Source organism: Trichosurus vulpecula, chromosome 3 (assembly GCF_011100635.1).
Source record: "Trichosurus vulpecula isolate mTriVul1 chromosome 3, mTriVul1.pri, whole genome shotgun sequence".
In the NCBI taxonomy this organism is placed as follows: domain Eukaryota; kingdom Metazoa; phylum Chordata; class Mammalia; order Diprotodontia; family Phalangeridae; genus Trichosurus; species Trichosurus vulpecula.
The window spans coordinates 206,427,887-206,448,631 of NC_050575.1; the positions used below are offsets into that span (position 1 = coordinate 206,427,887).

Below are 20,745 nucleotides of genomic sequence, written 5' to 3' on the forward strand. Positions count from 1 at the left end.
ATGTAAACAAAATAGACTATTTTATCTTTGGCGTTCTTCTCTATGCCTTGTTTGTTCATGAACTCTCTACCTATCCATAGATCTAAAAGGCGATTTCTTCCTTCTTCCTCTTAATGTGTTTCTGATATGACCTTTAACATCCAAGTTATATATGCATTTTGAACTTACCTTGGTATAAAGTATAAGGTATAGTCTGAACCTAATTTCTGCCAGACTACTGTTCACTTTTCCCAGAAGTTTTTGTCAAATAGTGAGTCCTTACCCTTTAAGTCAGTAATTCTACTTGTCTTAAGTTGTATAGATTTCATTTTTCACTATTGTAAGCCTATTAGTTGCTTTTAAGGATCTTTTGAGGTTCTCTCATGTTTTTTTCCATGTTGATAATTTTCTTTATTATTTCCAATCGTTCTTATTTTTTAAAGCACTTTTTTTTGAGTTCTTCTTGTGCTTTAGGGAAAACTTTAACATCTTCTTTTATTTGGTCTTGTGATTTTTTTACCAGTATTAATTCTGGTTTAATTTCTTTAAATATGTTATTAATTCATTTAATGATATATCTGCATTTGTTTTCCATCTGCTTTGCTGCTGTTGGCACTTTAGCTATTTCAGTGCTATTTTGTTGTATCTGAACTTCTCTCCCTTTTGCTCATTTTCTGTTTTAGTTGACATGTTTTATTGCATGTTTTTAAAATAATTTTTCTTCTTTTTTATTTTTTTCCTTGTTCCTTCTAGCCCCTGGGGATATGTAAGGAGCCTAGCTCCCTTCAAACCCATTGCTCTGCCATGATGACACTTATCAAAATAAATATTAAACCTGAAGAATGTCAGAAAACAGTGGATTAGAGAGGAAAACTAAAAACCAAGTACATGTTATTCTATATAGGGAAAATGACCTGAAGATTGGTAGATGACAACAACAAGGCTAAGGAGAGGAAGATGTAAAAACCTTGTGTGGACCTCAAAAGAGGGAAAGCCATCAAGCAAGGACATAAAGGAATAAATGATTTAAATATGCAATATGGAGCAATGAGTATGCCTACTTTTCTTCCTGTCCCTTTTTCAGTTGGAGTGGAAGAAAGCAATTCCTTTGAACAGGCCTGCAAAAAGAGAGCCAAATTTCTATTAAAGTGGGATAGTGTAAGAAATACCAATCAAAACATTTGAGAGTATAAGAGAATTAGCTTAAAATGAAGCTGGTCTTCCAGAGAGCATATTAGAAAGTGCCAAGACATGGGTGACCTCACTCAAGGTCCTGGGAAGAAGTCAAGCTGATTAGAAAAGGGATGAGTATTTAGGAGGAGGTAATGCTGGTATGCTGCTTGTACCTTAGGTGAAAAGAGTGGATGACAGTTACAAAGGAAAAAAATTTTTTTTTTTTGCAGGGGGGAAGGCAGGGCAATTGGGGTTAAGTGACTTGCCCAAGGTCACACAGCTAGTAAATGTGTCAAGTGTCTGAGGCTGGATTTGAACTCAGGTACTCCTGAGTCCAGGGCCAGTGCTCTACTCACTGCGCCACCTAGCTGCCCCCAAAGGAAAAATTATAATGGGAAGAAGATGTACTTTGCATAGGGAAAGAAGTGCCCTTGACATTTAGTCTGACTATAACTTACTTCTATAAAAATGTGTTTGTGTTATACATAGGATAATTTATCTTGGGCCCCACAACTTGCAAGGGAAAATCCAAAACATTGAGGCTTGGCATTAAAAGATTTAAGTTCAGTTCCTTATTGTCTAACTCTTATGACCTTGGGTGAGTCATTTAAACTGCTAATGGAGTCACTAATACATGAGTTAATGCATATTAAGTGCTGGGTAACCATAAAGCACAAAATCTATGTAAAGGATTGAGTTTGATAAGGGAGATTCCCTGATCTATTTGATAATCTTACTGGGTGTGAGCCTTTGTCAATCACAGGCTTGAAAGGTAAGGACTCACTATTTGACAAAAACTGATGGGAAAAATGGACAGTAGACAAGTTTCATTTCCTGCCCCAAACTCTGCTTCAGAACAAATAAAATATCTGGATTCTTTAGAACTGACTGCCCTGCCCTTGGGGCTGAGAGAGCTAGGGAGAAGTTATTAGTAGAGGGTGGGCAGGATGTGTAGGACACAGGGAGAATCACAGATCTTGAGCCAGAAGGAGCCTTAGAGACCATCTAGTCTATAGATTTCAGGGGGTCCTAGAATTTGGATGGGAAAAAAATTCATTTTCACTGACTCCTAACTGAATTTTAGCATTTCCTTCTTTGTTGAAAAACATGATACTGAGAAGATCTCCAAGGTGGCCAATGACACAGAAAAGGTTAGGAATCTTTGCTCTAGCCCAGTCTCTTTATTTTAAAGGGAGGAATCCATTTTTTAGCTTACGGATTTTAAAGAGGAAGGACTCTTGGCAGTAAAAAATTTGCAGACTAGTAAAAATTTCACCATGCCCCAGTATTGGGCCTAATTGGCAGCTGGGAAATACTGAATTAGATGAGCTCCAGCTAGAACATTCTATGTGTTATTTTACAGGCCCAAACCCCAAGGAGTTCTTTGGAGAAATCCTAAAGTAAAATAATCCTCTCCCTTAAAAACAAAAATAATTCCAGATCAAAAAGCTTAGAGTTCCCTACAGACAAGAGTGGTAAGAACTTGCCTTGGGAAATGGATGACAGAAGTAGCAAAAACAAGGTCAAGATAATCATCTTGCTGTACCTCCATCTTCTCTGTTCCCTGGCACTCAGGGATAGGAAAGCAGCTGGGCTGGAGTCATAGTATCATGGGATTTAGAGTTAGATGGGACCTTAAATATCATGTAATCCAACTTCCTCATTTTACAGATTGCCAAAGAGCAGTTGGCCTAGTCTCTGGCTTCCAGCAGAGCTCTGGCCTCCCATCCCAAGGCTGAATTTGTTACCAGCTCAACTGTTCTCTGCCAGCCCCTTACTATCCAGCTTTAAGACTCTGCTGATGGTTAGAGACATGGAGAGACTCAGAGATCTCATAAATATGTTTCTAATGTACCCTGAAACACCTTTAGAGATCAAAATTCTTGTCCTGGTTGAAGCCTAGTTTATTTATTAGTAGATAAGGTCACCTCCCACCTCCTAAGGAAGAGATGTTAAAATGTACTCACACCAGAGATAGGGCAATGACTGATTGTGTGTACTCACTAAGCTTTTCTATAGTTCTTTGTCCATTGTTGTCATTATCTGAGTGATTTCCAGTAGGCCTCTGTCCTAGGCTTCCACTTGGGCTCTTCCAGGAGTAAGGAGATGATGATCCCGCTATCTTCTGCCTTGTTCAGACAACATCAAGAGTATTGAGTTCAGTTCTGGGCACCGCAGGTTAGGAAGTACATTGATAAGCTGGAGAGGATAGAGAGGAGGGCGTCCAGGAGAGTGACAGGCCTTAAAACCATGTTCTACATAGATCAGAAGGATCCAGAGATGGTTAGCCTGGAAAATACAAGGTCTAGGGGGAACATGATTGCTGTCTTTAGGCATTTAAAGTGCCTGGTGTGGGGAAGAAAGATTAGTTCTAGAAGTCAGTGTAGAAATTGCAAAGAGGCAAATTAAGGTTTGGAGTCGGGGGAAAAAAACCCCAAAACATCCTACTGGCTACTTTGGGATTTTATGGGTCTGAACTAAACTGGGTGTGAATATTCACTCATCAGGTATATTTTAGTAAGCATTTGGGGGGTGGGGTGGGGTAGGGGTCGAACTAGATGCCTACTGAGATTTCTTTCAACTCTGAAATTCTGTGATTTTGAACTTGTAGTCCCCTTAGAAGCAGCTAGGTGACACAGCAGATAGAGTGGTGGCCCTGGAGTCAGGAACACTCATCTTCCTGAGTTCAAATTTGGTCTCAGACACTTACTAGCTATGTGATCTTGGGGAAGTCACTTAACCCTATTTGCCTCAGTTTCCTCATCTGTAAAATGAGCTGGAGAAGGAAATGGTAAAACCGCTCCAGTATCTTTGCCAAGAAAATCCCAAAAGGAGTTATGAAGAGTCAGACATGACCGTAAATGACTGAACGAAAGTCCCCACATGTCAATATTGCTCAGTGTTTTAGGGGTGGAGTATGGGAATAAAGCTGCTTGTTGGGCTAAATGATGAATTTACTCTGAGAGGAGATAACCACAAATATACAGAACTCAACAGGAACCATACTAAGAAAAAATGACTCAGGACAATAATGTTTATTTGGTCTCATTTTCCACAACCACCCCCACCTCCTACCAAAAGATGAAAAAACATTCAGGAGCAGAGTTGGTGGTATGGAATCTGGAAGCCAAGGAAGGACCATCCTGAGCTTTGCTTCTGATCTCTATCTGGAAGAAGGAAGCACCAAGATCACTATTTGGGCCACTGAGGCTTCCACAGGCCAGCAGGAGGAAGAGGTGTTAGTATATATGTGTGTGGATCCCAAGTTCAGTTTAGAGGCCAGAGACAGAGTCGTGAAGTCTTCAAGGGATGCCCCCCCTCACCCCACCAGCTATTGGGAAAAATGCTGAACAAAGGCTTATGGAAGGGGAGGCAGTATGGTAAAGTAGAAAGAGAACTAGCTGTGTCAGAGGACCTGGTTTCAAATCCTGCCTCTTACCTTTACTCCCTGTGTCCCCTTGGACAAGTAATTTCATCTTGATGGACTTCAGTTTTTTCATCTATAAAATGAGTTTGGAAAACTTCTATGAACTGATGCAGAGAGGTGAGCAGAACCAGGAGAACAATTTATATACAATAACAACAATATTGTGAAGACAACTTGGAAAGACTTGGGAATTCTGATCAGCCCAATGACCATCCATGATTCCAGAGGACACATGATGAAACATACTGTCCATCTCTTGATAGAGAAGTGATGGGCTCACAGTGTCCATTTAAGCAGATTTTTGGGATGGAGCCAATGGGGCAATCTTTTTTCCCTGACTGTATACGGTTGTAACAGAAGTTATATTTTTCTTGCTTTCTTAATCTAAGGGGAGAGAGGAATGGTATGGAGGTGGGAGGGAGAGAAGGTGAAATTTTGTTTGACAATAAACTAAAATGTAATTTTTAAAACCAAGTGAGATAAAAGGGGAGTGAGAGGATCTTGCTGATCAGCCATTTCCCTATCTCTGGCATGAATACTGGAGATATTTTTTGTGCACTTTAGCAGCCTCATCTCTCATTTGCCTAGCTAGGTAGGCTTCTCTCGGGACAAGCTGTAGCTGAGGTGGATTTTAATATGTCAGGGATTTCAGGATCTATGTCAGGGGCAGGAGAAACAGCATGACATAATGGGTGGAGAGCCCATGGGAGTCAGGAGGACCTGGGTTCAATCCCTCCTCTGACACAAACCACAGTGCCCCCAGGCAACTCTCCAGAGGTGTCAGAGAAGGGACAGATCTGCCTAGGCAGAAGAGGTCCCTCCAGAAATGAAGTCACAATTCCATCCTCGTATCCCTCTCCCCTCAAGGTCAGGGGTATATTTTCAGATACCAGGAGCTAGCAAGCAAGGGTTTAGAAGAGCTCTTTCTTTGTCTCTGTCTGTCTCTCTGTGTTTCTCTCTGATCTCTCTCTTTGTTCTTTTAGACTTGTGGAAGCGTCTTGGGTCAGCACGCACCATGGGGCTGCCACTCATGCAGATCTAGGACTGGCAAATGAAGCTCTGCTAGGAGGCAGAAACACAACCAGGGCTGCTCATCCCAAGTAGTAATGATGCTTCAGTAACGCTTCCACCGGTCAACGGTTCTGAGAGTAGAAGGGGGAAAATGAAACTGGTTGCAGCAGCAATAATTACGACTAACGAGGGATACATTGACGTTGTTGATGATAATTACATATGAATAACATATATTAGAGCAGCTAGGTGGTGCAGTGGATAGAGTGCTGGGCCTGAGAGGGAAGGAGGACCTGAGTTCAAATCCAGCCTCAGACACTTACTAGCTGGGTGATCCTGGGCAAGTCACTTAACCCCAATTTGCCTTAGTTCTTCATCTGTAAAATGGGGACACACTGGAGAAGGAAATGGCAAATCACTCCAGCATCTTTGCTGAGAAAACCCAAATGGGGTCACAGAGAGTCAGATATGACTGAAAAACAACTGACAACAACAATGTATATTTCCTGCCTGCTACTTGAATTGTCCTAAAGGCGTTTTCAGTGAGCCTCCACAGAGCATGAGCTCACATCCCAATTCTTTTATTCAATTTTATTCAATTACCAAACCCCATCCCACCCCCAACTTTATTCACCTGAGTGAAAGTCCACAGCCCATTAAACATAAAAGCATAATAGCAGGATAGTGACTAGCCCTCAAATTATATCTTTCTGAATCCCGTCAGACAAGTTGAGAAAAACGAGATGAAGAGGATCACTCATGAGATTGCTTTGAGGCTTTCAAAGTGCTCTATACTATGTTTACTCACCCTCACAATGATGCTACGTGGTACGGGCTATTATTATCCCAATTTTACAGATGAAGAAACTGAGGCCCAAAGAGGTTAGGGGGTTTTTCTTCAGATCTTCTGAAGTTGTCCCAGGAGGATCCTGGTTGTGACCCCATTCTTCTTTGTCTCCATCCATACTTTGTTCTCCCTAAGGTGCAATTTTAACTCTTTCGTAGGGGAAAATCTTGAGAGCTTGGGATTTTCTGACCTACTCCACCATCTTCCCAGAATCCTCAGATTTGCCAATTTAAATGAAATTTCACCCTTGACAACTGATATTAATTAATATCTTAATTAATATTAATGTTATAGTGTTCTGTGCACCATAGGACCATAAGATCATAGATCTTGAGCAAGGAACTTTAAAGGTCTTCAAGTCCACTCTTCTCATTTTAAACATGAGGAAAATGAGTCAGTTAGTCAGTCAGTCAATAGACATTTATTAAATGCCTACTATATGGCAGGCCCTGGACTAAGCACTAGGGATCCCAATAGAAGCAAAAAGAAAGCCAGTCCCTGCCTTCAAGGAGCTTACAATCTAATGGGGAAATAGGATTTCGAGGTTTAGTAACCCAGCTAATAAATATTAGACGTGGGATCTGAATTCACATTTTCCTGACTCCAAATTGAACTCTGCCATGTTGCCTCCTGTGGGGGTGCGGAAACTAAGCAGAAATCACTGAAGAAAATGTAAAAAAGAAATCCTAGAATCCTAAACTGATCCCCGCAAAGCACTGTGACATCTGTCCTGCTTCACCTTCCCTGCTCCAGGAAAGAATGCTTATGTTACAAGCTTTTCTCTCCCCCTCTTCTCCTCCCCAAAGGCAGAGTTAGTCCTGCCCCCTTGGTCCTAGGACATGTAGGGCACCCAGAGCACTGTGTAGGCCTAGAAGGAAGTTCATGCACCTCAAATCACACTGGTAGGATCAGAAAATCTGGATTTTCCCGGGGAATTCATTATCCTCCCCCCCTCCCACCTGATGGTGGAGAAAAACAACCTGGAGCAAGCCAAGCACGTGGAAGAGAAGCAGATGGGCTGGGCATGTTCCATGGTGAATGCATCCTGGGGACACCCTTTGAGACAGAAGGGCTTGTTCCCACTCTCTTGGAATCAGAGTTGGTTGTCAGCAGCTGCGCCCAAGAGAAAAGACTCACATCCTGATTTATGCTGCATTTATGATGGCCTGTTAGATATGGAAAGGCAATCGATTCATCCACTGATATGGATCATTGAGCATCTACTCTATCCTCAGGGCCACTCAGGCTGCCCTAAACCATGATCGAGAGAGCTTGCAACCCATTCGGGGAGGGGGGACTCACCGTGCAAAATAAGCAATGAGCAAGAAGGGGCAAAGTGTGTCATCTATGGCTTAGAGGAGCAGTGTGGCCTTGTGCCTTCAGCAGGATCTTAGAGATGGGAGAAATCATTCTCCTGCACTCTGGATTCCAGTCCCACAGGCCCACTTGCTGTTGTCAGTCCAAGAAATTCCATTTCCTGCCTCCACGTCTTTGCTCTGACCTTTCTCCATACCTGGAATGCTCGCCTCCTCACTTTTGCTTCTTCAAATCCCTAGCTTTCATTAAGGCTCAACTCAAATGCCACTTTATACACATATTGTTTCCTCACAGTAGAATATGAGTTCCTTAAAGGTAGGGATTATTGTTCATTTTGTTTGCATATCTTTAGTGCCAGGCATTTAATAAATGGTGGTTGAATTCAAATCAGTTGATACCTTCTTCAGCACCTTAGTGTTTCACAGGGTCTCATTGCTGAGAAAAGCTGCTGGTCTGAGGTGGAGACCAGGAAGCCAGGAGACAGAAGTGATGGAAAGGGAGAGAGTGGCATCCCAAAGAGATATTGTTGTTCAGTCATTTCAGTCATGTCTGACCCTTTGTGACCCCATTCAAGATTTTCTTGGAGTGGTTTCCCATTTCCTTCTCTAGCTCATGTGACAGATGAGGAAACTGAGGCAAACAGGGTGAAGTGGCTTGCCCAGGGTCACACAGTTATTAAGTGTCTGAGGCCAGATTTGAACTCACGAAGATGAGTCTTCTTAACTCCAGGCCTGGCACTCTAGCCACTCCCATCCCAAAGAGATAGGACATCCCTTCACAGAGCATTAGGAGTAAGAGGAACGAAAGAGCCAAGATCAGATGTTTGGACCCATAAGATTTAGAACAGGAAGACCCCTCAAAAGGGATCACTTAAGTCAACCCCTCGTTTTAGAGATGGCGAGTGCCTCCACTCATCCCACCTTGCACTTGGATTAAGCAGCAGAGCTGGGAATAGAACCCGGCCCTTCCCTCTGGCCAAAGGCTCTTTGTATGCCAGTTTTCCTCCTATTACATCCCCAGAGAGAGGGGACAGAATCTTAGCAGCTGTGTGACATGGTCTCATCCATACACCCTTCTTCTGGGCTGCCTGGTCTTAACTTGGGGATAGGGTGCCAGTGAAGGTAGAAGAGTTTCTGGTCTGAAAATCTTGCTCTTTCTACAATTATGCCACAGCTGGTGGGCTGGATTACAGAAACACAGATCCCAAGTGACTTTCTTAAGGTTGCACAGGTAATAAGTGGCCAAAGCAGAATTGGAACCTGAGTCTTCTGACTCCAAAGCCAGTGATTTTTCTATAGTATCACAGGTAATTTCCTAATAACTGGTAGTGGTGGACAGGCTGGGTAACAGGTGGGGAAATGCTATGTTCCTGTAGCAATGGAGGACAAAACAGGGTTCAAATCCCACTTATTATCACTCATTAGCTATGTGACCCTGGACAAGTCACTTCACTTCTGTGTAGTTTCTTCATCTGTCAAAGTTGGGGATCAGACCATGTGGCCTCTCAGGTCCCTTCTAGTTCTCTGTCAATGATCCTATGAGGTCTCTTTCCTTCCATAGGCCTCAATCTCCTCATCCGTCAAGTGAGTGAGTTGGACTAAGTTCCAATTCTAGCTCCATGATTCTCTGAGAGCTCCTGCCTTCTCTGGGCCTCACTGATGACCTGAAAGGGTTCAGGTAGCTGACTTCTAAGATTCTCTGCAGTTCTACCATTTGGAGCTCAATCTTCCTTTTCAATCCCACCCCTCCCCCACCATCATGGGCACCCAGGCTGAGAGATTTCAAGTCGATAAAGAGTCAACAGAAACCTCTAGGAGCCCAGAGGAAGACTGTTTCTAATCAGCATCTTCTGTTCTGAGGAAGAGAACACTCTGGTCCATCTCCCTAGATAGAATGTAGCAGAGGGCAGCTCCCTCCCTCCCTTCTGGGTACTGCCCCTCCTCCCACCATGGGCCTGTTCTGGTCTCCCCTATGTTCGGCACCAGGCATACTTTTGCCCTAGGTTTTCCATCTGTAAAATGGGAATTGATGGAAACTTCTCAGAGGAGGTTACTAGGCAAAACTACCTAAAGTCCCAGGGATCTCTTGGGCTCATCTGGGAAGTAGAAGCCAAGACATGGAGAATGTTGAGCTGGCCTAATCAATGGCCCGAGTTTCCTTGGTATGGCTGATTTACAAATGTGCTTTTGTACCTATATGAGTCTATGCTATCAGCATTGTGGGCATTCCTTCTAAGGAGGCAGTTCACATGAGCACCTGGGTTCTGATCCCACCTCTGAGACTATCTGGTGACTCTGGGCAAGTCCCTTCACCTACCCAAGCCTCAGTTTCCTCGACTGTAGAATTAGAGAGTTGGACTAAATCTATGATCCTTTCCCTCCATCCATGGCTTCCCATCCAATGTAACTCTTGTCCATGTCCTCATGTAAATCTTTCACGTGAGGTCCACTCACATCCTAAGAACCTTCCTCTAGATAATAGCATCACATGACTGCCAGTGGGACGTGAGGGCCTGCCCAGTCATTATTTCTTCCTTGTTCCATGCTATCTGCCCACCATTTCTATTCCTACATCTCTTTGATGACATCTTTTATCCAATTACAATAATTTAAAAAAAAAACCAAATCCAATTACTGCTATCCTCTTCAAAATAGTCACCTTGGAGGTTTATGCGCTTCTTCTAACCTAAGAGCTCTTGCTCAAAATAGCTTTGCAACTAGTCTGAGAAATGTCTCCAGAACCTGAAACTTAGTCTTTTGAGTAGCCTCAGTGAAGGCCGATCTGTGTCCTTTAAAGGATTTGATTTTTGGAAACAATTAAAAATCACTTGAAGCCAGGTCTGGTGAGTAGTGATGATGGTGGATCTGGGGAATACTGCATTTGGTAAAAACAAACAAACAAACAAAAAAAACCCCAAACAAACAAACAATCCAAACCCCTCCCCCCAAACCTAACAACTGAGATATACAGCAACATGACATTTCCCCCCACGTTTGGGCAGCAGACTGACTCTACAAGCAGTTTCCAAAGAAGCTATGAGTATATATTGAGCACTTGGATCATTGTTGGAATAAGTTCTTAGTCTCCCAATGTGATTACTATGAAGAACATGACCCTGTTTTATATGCTGGAACCATAACTAGAGTAGGGCAGTTGGGGCTTTGTCCCAGGGTGCCCTCGTGTACTTTACATTTCACTCAGACTGACTTATTTGCCATTCTTCATACATGACATTCCATTTCCTATGTCCATGCTTTTGTGTAGACTGTCCTCCATGTCTAGAACCCTCTTCCTTCTTACCTCTGTCTCTTAGTAGCCCTAGCTCCTTTTAAAGTTCAACTTAAGCGTCATCTACTACATTAATGAGATCTTTCCTGATCACCAACCAATGATGCCTCACTCTCCCTGAAATTACCTTGTGTGTGCAAGTACATACATGTATGCTTTTATAAATACACACATAAATATGGTATTTATTTGTGTAATGTTGTTTTCCTCCTAAAATGTAAGCTCCTTAAAGGAAGGGTTTCTTTCTCTTCCTTCCTTCCTTCCTTCCTTCCTTCCTTCCTTCCTTCCTTCCTTCTTTCCTTCCTTCCTTCTCTCCTTCCTTCCTTCCTCCCTCCCTCCCTCCTTCTCTCCTTCCTTCTTCCTTCCTTCTTTCCCTCCCTCCCTCCTTCCTTCCTTCCTTCCTTCTTTTCTTCCTTCCTTCCTTCCTTCTTTCCTTCCTTCCTTCCTTCCTTCCTTCCTTCCTTCCTTCCTTCCTTCCTTCCTTCCTTCCTTCCTTCCTTCTTTCTTTCTGTGTATCCATAGTGAGTAGCACAGTGTTTGGAACATGATAGAGACTTAATAAATGCTTGTTGATTGATTAAGCACTCTTCAGGGGAGCTCTTCCCCATTTTGACCCTCCTTTGCTCTCTTGCCCATTGTCTGGGGCCTCAGAGTGTCCCAATATCTCTGCCTCTTCACTCGGACAGTGGGTCAGGTCCTCTCTCTCCACCCCTCCCAATGCCTTTGGTCCCAAGGTAGGCCTTAGTGATAAAAGGAAAGATCTGTGGTTCTGGAGCCAGAGCACCTGGGTTACAATCTCACTTTTCACACTGCCCTGTGGGACATTGGGCAAGTCACTTCCCCTCCCTGGGCTGCAGGTTCTTCATCTGTAAAACGACTTACTCTAAGGACCTGTCCAGAAAAGATCCTTCTCTATATCGATGAGCCTATTATAAGCCTCTCCCCAGAGTCTAGCTACCTCCCTCCCAGCTGACTTCGTTCTTGACCTAAGTGCAACAGTTGTCAGAGACCAGTGAAACATCCAAGTTCCAGCCTTCAACCACGCCTGGCTCATTACTTTATATTCTTCCCAAGTGCATCCTAGTATAAGGCTGCAGTGCTTCTCCTTGGACACAAGAGGGGGCACGCAGCCTGGCCTCCGATGTAATAGCTACTCCTCCAGGAACTTTCTAAAGCCTTCCAGCTACAGTTCCATCTCAGGACCCAGTAGAGTTGCTGGATGTCTCCACAAAGCATCTTCTGAGCTCTGCTCCTGGGTTGATGGTAGCTGAGGACTCCAGGAAGAGCTGACAGATTCCCCAGCCACAGGCTTTGTCTAGGGTTGCCCCCCGCACAGCTCTCACAGTTTCTGGAGAATGCTGGGACTCACCTATTGACTTGGCTGTCCTCAAGAAGGGACCCTTATTTTGCAGGTCTGTGCAAAGAAGGCAAGACCAGCAGATCTGGAGAGAGGGTCCATTGGATCTCTGCCTCTGCTTGGGATCTTTCTATGACCGCTGCTGGATCTGGCTGGCTTTGGAAGAAGAGCCTATGTAAGCAATCTCTGATCACCACTTTCCTCATTGCTGTGACAATAGCTAGTTCTGTTCCTGCCATGGCTTACTCTGGAAACTAAGGGGATCACTCTGGCCTGCAGAAGACAGACATCCACAGGTAAGTCTGAGGCCTGCTCCAAGCAGCTAGGATGTTATGTTCTGAAGGGGAGAGGAGAGATTTGGGAAGTCTGGCAGAGCCCACTCCTTAGCTGGAACGAGGGACATTCAACCAAGGCCTTTGGATGGTGGGTATCCCTTTGGATGTAGGGTTTGATGGCAGAGCATCCACCTTCTCCCTTGCCCCTTGCACTGACCACCCAGGCCAAGAGCAGCTGGTGTTTAACTCTTGAGGCCTGGTAAGCACAGTGAACAACAGGTTTGGGAGGATGATGGCAGCCTAGATGAGAGACTAATAGGCATGACAGGTCAACTAGGGTGTCCTGAGAACCTGCTCATGGATTGGGATGACTTAGGTTACAACACGTAACTCTGCATACACATATTACATATAAGTGTGTGGGTGAAGATGAGAGGAGAGGAGGATTAGAGCATTCTGGATCTGGAACTAGAAGGGACCTCAGAGGTCATCTGGTCCAATCCCACCCATTTTATAGATGAGGAAACTGAGACCCAAGGAGGTTCCACAGATAGGAGGGAGGATTTGAAGCAAGGTTCTCTGACTTGCAAAACATACACAGATTTTTGTCCTGATACCATGCTGCTTCCTAGCATGGAATGGAGCTTGGGGGACACACCATTTAACAATCCAAAGTTTTGGGTTATGATTCCAGGGTCTACTAAGTTATATTAAGGGCAAAGTAATTCCATCTGCTTAGTGATGCTCCCTCCAGGGGAAATCATCATTCTTGCTTGTTCTGGGTGGGGTCTGATTATTCTAAAGTGAGAAGATCCAAGGAAAAGTAACAAGTGCACCTGGGCAAAATCCCGAACCTGAGAGAAGCCCTAAAAGAGGAGCAAGGCCTGTGCCACCCCAGTCTGCAAAGGGAGTAGGAACCAGTCTCACTAGTACTAGGAGAACAGGGCTGAGAATCTAGGTCCTAATCATGGAATCATAGATTCAAAGCTAGAACTGACCTTCTTTCCCTTTACAGATGTGGAAACTGAGGCCCAGAAAGGGAAAGAGAATTTTCCAAGATCATCCAGGCAATTAAGTGTCAGACATAGGATTCAAACTCAGTCTAAGCTCTCTCTATGCTTGGGCAACAAACTTCTGTCCCTGGTTTTTGTCAAATGGAGCCAATGTGACTTACCTTAGGTGAAAGGTGGTTGCATCTGTAGGTGGATAGAAGTCTTAAGAGGAGGAGGGAAAAACATCTGCCCAGACTGGTTTTGTATAGTTATAAGGATGTGTTTGAAGTTGAGTTCTGACATACAATTTACCTTTTTAAATGTCTCAGACAGATATTGTAAGTGCTGGGAAGTGCTGTCATCATATTTACAAAAGGTCCCTCACCCTTTGGTTTTAGAAACTGCTGGGTTTTAATTGACATATTTTCTTTCTATAATCTATTATTTGTTCTGTGTTGAAATCTCCAGTATGTGCTCCTCTCCTTCCAAAGTATGCAATGCCTACTTTTTTTCTCCTAGCATTTCCCCTGGCTTCCAGAGAGGTCAGATGAGGCTAGCCCTGGACAATCCCACTAACAAGCATAGATTCAGAGCAGGGAGGGAGCTTAGAGATCATGCGACCCAACTCCCTCATTTAACAGAAGAGGAAACTGAGACCCAGAGAGCTTAAGAGACTTGTCCAAGGTGCTGTACTGCTGTCACTGCCTGACTCCCGCCTGTTAGCTGTCTCTGGCACTGCAGAGGCGCATCCAAAGTGGTGAACTTATGTTCCCAGGACCGGACAGTGGCCAATGACTTGTCTGCTGAGAAAGTGCTATGGAACTGTAAGGTGTGTGAGGGGGTTATCATCATCATCATCACCAGCATCAGCATCATCATGATTGTTGCTATTAATATAACACTGTTCCTTGTTGATCCATTCTTCAGAACAGATATTTGGCGTGGTCTTCTGGAAGGGACCGATGATCTCAGGGTTCAAAATACCCCAAATACAACTCGTAGTAGACAGAACATTCTGATGCTTTCCTTCCAAGTTACAAACTTCCAACAGAACTGGCCCAGCATTGCCAAACTCATCTCACTAACATCTGGCCCCTGCTCTGCAAAGTTTCTCTCCAACACACACACACACACACACACACACACTCTCTCTCTCTCTCTCTCTCTCTCTCTCTCTCTGCTTCGGGCTGGGATGCTTTTCTGCACCACAGCTGGGAGGTGGGGAGGGAGGGAGTTATGAGGAAAAGACTGTGGGGGAGGGGAAAGTAAGAGGTGGCTTTAGAGTCTTAGTGTGATAACAAGGCACACATTCCAGCTTCAGTCTAAATTCTGATGAGAAGGCGAGAAAAGGGGAAATGGGGGTAGGGCAGATGAGGAGTGGGAGGATCTGTGTTTTTTCAGCATGTAAACCCATGAAGGAGAACTCATGAAGGGAGCTTTCTCTCCTCATTTTTGGAGATGCCCACACATCTGATCTCGACTTGACCTTCCCTCTGGGTGTCAGGGGCTGTTGTTCTTGGCAAAGAGGGCTGCCAAGGCTGGGTTTAAAAAGAATCTCGTTTTGTGCTTTGCACCTCCAGTGCAGAGAGTGGCCAGAGGGGAGGGGTGTCTGAGTGCTGACGAAAGGAGAGTGGAGGCCCCTTCCAGCTCAACCGCTATGTGACTGCGCACGACCCCACCAAGCCCTCCTCCCTGGAGAAGGGGTGGAGGATTTGGAGAGAAAGTGCTGATCTGCAGGAACTCTGTTTCTGACAACCTGGGGATGGAGGTGGGGTGACTCAGATCTTGTGGGGCAGGAGGAAGAATTTATGAGGGGCAGGGCTGAAAGAAGTGGTCAGGACACAGAAACATGGACAGAGGTGGATCATGGGATATCGTTGTGGGGGTGACGGGTAGGGAGAGGGATGCTGCATTTAAAGAGTGGCCTGAAGAGAGGTGTAGGCTGGGTCTAAGGAGACCCAGCAGCTTGCTCTGTTCTGCCTCTAGAAGCATGGAATGCCTTGTCATGGGAGGACCTCAGAGAAATCATTTAGCATTCCATTCAATTCAATCCAGCAAACATTTATTGAGGAGCCTTGGAAGATAAGGGATAACATTTGGGTGCATGCCACCGATTTTGCTGGCATAGGGAACCACATGTTGAGGAAAGTGTTGCTATCAATGTAGGTCAGTATCTTCTCTGAAACTTGTAATCTTACAAGACAGAAGTAGGTTTTCCAGGCTCAAAGACCATCTCTATAACCATTATTCCACACTGCCTCTTGGGCACTAGGAATGCAAAGACAAAAAAATGGAATAGTCCCTGCCCTCAAGTAGTTTACCGTCTATTAGTGAGAACAAAAAGGTACGCAGACAAGGAAAAACAAAATAATTTGTTACGGGAGAAGAGAGGGCTTGTGAAGATGGCCCCAGAGCTAAGCCTTGAAAGGGGAGGTGTCAGAACATCACAGGCATACAGGCCAGCTTATTCAAAGGCTTGATTTACTACCTCTTTTAAGTTCCACTCAAATTAGATGCTCAGGCTTTGGAATGGTCTAGATTAGAACGTGGAACTATGTGAGACTCCAGCTCGAAGCCTTGCCTTTACTCCTTCCCCTTTGCAGCTGAATGTCTGCCCACTCATTAAAGCACAGCTACGATGCTACTTCCTTCAAGAAGTCTTCTTTAATTTCTCCCATCCCCAATTTCCTTCAGGCCTAAGAGCCCACCTTTCTAAGGATGGCAGTTCACCTTTCTATCTTTCTTTCTTTCTTTTGAGAGGAGAAGGCAGGGCAATTGGAGTTAAGTGACTTGCCCAAGGTCACACAGCTAGTAAGTGTGTCAAGTGTCTGAGGCTGGATTTGAACTCAGGTCCTCCTGACTCCAGGGCCGGTGCTCTACTCACTGCGTCACCTAGCTGCCCCTTCACCTTTCTATAGCACCTTCAAGTTCCTGTCCTTAAAACATGACTGAGAGGGAGGTACTGCAGGCAAACATCAGGGAGATGCTGTCCAAGTCATGAGCATCTATTGTCAGTCTTAGAGGGAAACAAATCAGTTCAGATAGGGGTAAGCTGGTCCTGCATCTCTCTCTGTCCTCCTGGTTCAAAATGGACAAGAGGATCCTATAAATGACTTTACTGGAAAGAAAAGTGAATGACGCACTGAGGGCCTGGAAGAAAAGAATCCATGCTTTGGATTATCCCCATTCTGCAGACAAGGAATCTGAGGCCCCTTTCTGTTTCCTCCTCCGTAAAGTTTGGGACGTGGACTGCTGTTCTCTAAGTTATCTTCCAGCTCAGCCATTTGATGAGATAGGCAAAGCCCTAAACTGTGTTGGCTAATGAACCTAAGGAAGGAAAGCTGCACGGGAATGAGGAGGCAAGATGGCAAGACTCAGTCCTTGGAATCCTGGAGCCAGAAGCACCTCAGTTTGGAGCTGGAGGTGTCAGATTTGGAGGAGCCACAGGTTTCTGGTCCCCTTTTGGCTGGTTCACCTGAATAGAATTAGAGCATTCCTCCTCATTGGTTGTCTAATTTACTAATCAGGCAGGTTAGCCTATGCCTCTGCCTGCTGAAAGGCTGAACTAGAAACATCTTAAGGTCCTATGAAGCCCTAACAGCTTTGAGTCTGTAATTCCCATATCATTCCCCACTCTCTCCTGGCTAGCTTTCCTCTCTCCCAAGACATGTACAGGAAAGGGCAGAGAGGAAACCCTGCCCAATAATCCTTAGCTCATATTCCAGCTGCTTGCTCTTTCCCTGCTCTTGTGTTCCATTGGGCCTCTAGTTCATTCCCTGGGGTAGAGGAGGTTTTGTTCCTTCTGCCCCCAACATGGGACAGAATGTGCGTTGAGCTATGTAAACTCTAGCACCACTCCTGGGGCTGTAGAATGGAAAAGGAGACACTCCAAGGATATCAAAGCCCATGTTGTCTAGAAACTCGGTTCCTCTCAGGTCTGAGAAGTCAGTGGATGGGATAGGAATGAGGAGGTTTTTCTGGAGGCTTTTCTGATTTGAAGATTCCAAACAGAGGTTGGATGACTACTTGCTGGGGTGGTATGTTGGGGATTCCTTTCAGGTAGGCATTACACACACTGTTGAAATTCCTTCCAATTTCGAAGTTCTGTGATTCTGTCATTCAGAAATGGGGAGCTGAGAATGAAAGGAATGCTAAGGCAGCCATATGGCACAGTGGCTAGAGTGCTGTGCTTGGAGTCAGAAAGACTTGAGTTCAGATTTTACCTAAAACACTTACTAGCTGTGTGACCCTGGGCAAGTCACTTAACTCCTGCTTGCCTCTGTTTCCTCATCTGTAAAAAAGAGATAATAATTGCACCTACCTCCCAGGGTTGTTATGATGATAAAATGAGATAATAATTGTAAAATGCTCAGCACAGTGACCAGCACATAGTAGGAGCTATACAAATGTTAGTTACTACTACTACTACTACTCCAACTACTACTACTACTACACTATTATTATCATTAATAATAATAATAATTACTGGACATGGAGTCAGGAGAGACCCAGGTTCAGAATCACAGAATTATGGAATCTTAGCACCAGATGGGACCTCAGTCACCAAATAATCTAAGCCTTACCTAGAAAGAATTTCCATGGGGGTCCAACAGAGCAAGGTTAACCCCTCTTCCACATGACAACTTTTCGAGTATTTGAAGACAGCTATTAACCCCTCCCTCCTCCCCTCCACCCTCAATGTTATCTTCTCTTTTCCAAACTAGGCATGCTCCATTCCTCAGTTGATCAATCAACAAGCATTTATTAAGGACCTAGTGTGTGCCAGGAACTGTGCTGGGTTCTGGGGATACAAATAGAATGAAGGAATGGAACAGTTGCTACTCAGATGAAGCTTACACTTTAACAGGAAAATAACAAGGACACACATAAGAACTTATAAAATAGACACGAAGGTAATAAATCCAAGGTAGTTCAATATAGGGTAGGAAAAGCATTAGAAGATTTGGAGGATCAGGAAAAACTTCATATAGAAGATTGCACTTAGGCTGAGTCTTAAAGGAAGAAGGGACACTATGAGATGGATGTGAGGAATGAATATATTCCAGGCTTGGTGGACAGACAGTGGAAAGACACAGGGATAGGAATAGGGATGTTGTGTGAGGAGCAGGCAAACCCAGTTTGTCTGGGTTGGAGAGTCAAGAAGACAGTACTGTGAGGCCAGAAAGATAAGTTGGAGCCAGGTTGTAACAGGCTTTAAAAGTTAAAAAGAGGAATTTCTATTTTATCCAGGGGCAATAGGGAACCACTGGATTTTACTGAGTAGGGGAGTGATATGGCCAGATTTGCACTTAAGGAAAATCACGTTGACAGCTATGTTAGATGAACTAAAATGGTGAGACCCTTGAGTCAGAGAGAGATCAGTTAGGAAGCTGATGCAATAATCTAGTTGAGAGAGACAAGAGCCTGAACTGAAGTGATGGAAGAGAAGGATTCGAATGTGAGAGATGTATAGATAGAAATAGCAAGATTTGGAAACTGATTGTATATGTGGAGTAAGGGAAAATGAGGAATTGAGGTTACTAACAAAGTTATGAACTTGAGAGACTGGGGGAACAGTGGTGTCGTTTGTAGAAACAGGAAAATTTGGAAGAGAGATAATTTTGGGTGTGGGCAGAGATAATGAGGTCAGTTTTAGACATGCTGAGTTTGAGATGTCTCTGGACATCAAGTGTGAAATGTCAGATAGATGTGTGGTGATGTGAAACAGAAGAGAGAGAGAGAGAGAGAGAGAATGAATAGGACTTATATAGATTTATGGATCATCTTTTTAAAAGATCTTATTTTATTTTTAATTTATGGAATAAAACAAACATTTCCATAGCATAGCATAATAAAAATAATTGCACATGAAACTGCACATCTACTACATACAACCTGCTTTTCCTTTTAAATATATAATAAGTTATCATGTAAGTTTCTTTTTTTTCTTTTTTTTCTCCCTCCCCCCGCCATTAAATCCCTAAGACGAGGTCTCTGAAAGACAGAGTGTAGACAGAGAAGAGGGCCCAGGACGGAGCCTTGGGGTACGCTCCAAACTAGGAGACATGATATGGATGATGAGCCAGCAAAGGAGCTTAATAAGGAATGGTAATCCCAGTAAGAGAACTAAAAGAGAATGATGTCATGAAATAGGTGAGTGTATCCAGGAGAAGAGAGTGGTCAACCAATGCTCAAACAGATCAGAGAGGTCAAGTATGATGAAGACTATGAAAAGACATCAGCTTTGGCAATAAAGGAAACATTGGTAAATTTGGAGAGAACAGTTTCAGTTGAGGGAATGGATGCAAAAGGCTGAGGAGTGGAAATGGAGGCAGTATATATCGACAGCTTTTTCTAGGAGTTTGTCAGAAAAAAAGGGAAGAGATATAGGTGTTAGCTTGAGGGGGTGATAGGATCAAGGGAATTTTTTTTTAAGGAATGGAAAGATGGATATATTTGAAGGTAGTAAGGAAGGAACTAGTAGACACAAATTGAAAATTACCTACAGGTGATGATCAAGAGGGAAAATCTTCTGGAGAAGCTAGGAGGGGATGGGATCAAGGGCACAAAGTTGACCTTGGCAAGGAGAAGGGACAAATTATTATGAAAAACCGGAGTAAAGAAGTTAGTAGGACATTATGTAAAGGTATTTTTATATGAGAAGAAAAGGAAAAGAGGGATCTAGAAGTGAACTAACCTTCATGTGCCATGAACTCAAGACCCTTTACCAGCCTAGTTGCCTTCCCCAGTACCTTCATCAGCTTGTCAATATCCTTCCCAAACTCTGGTTCCTAGAACTGAATGTAATAATCTAGATAAGGTCTGGCCAGGAAAAAAGTATTATTGCCTTTTCATTCTTGAAGGCTATTCCTCTCTTAATGCAACCCGAGATTGCCCTAGTTTTTAAACCTCAGTATCAGTTTCCTCATCTGTAAAATAAGGATTATTATATCTGGAATACTTACTTCATAGGGTTGCCATGAGGATGAATTGAGATAGTGTATGGAAATCTATTTGTAACCCTTAAAGAGCTATAGCGTGTCAGTTAGTGTTATTCCTGAGGAGCCCTTTATTTTGAT

General features: G+C 43.8%; 1 protein-coding gene across 2 annotated transcripts in view; it reads left to right on the forward strand.

Moving 5' to 3' along the window:
* The first annotated feature begins 12,240 nt into the window (after positions 1–12,240).
* The window catches only part of SCARA5 (scavenger receptor class A member 5), a 143,085-nt gene continuing 134,580 nt past the window's right edge, over positions 12,241–20,745 (forward strand). Inside the window, exon 1 of one of the 2 annotated variants that reach the window (XM_036751622.1) lies at positions 12,241–12,695. The gene's annotated coding sequence lies outside the window, so the exon portion shown is untranslated. The remainder of the gene's footprint in view (positions 12,696–20,745) is intronic. The other variant, XM_036751623.1, reaches the window with a different exon arrangement.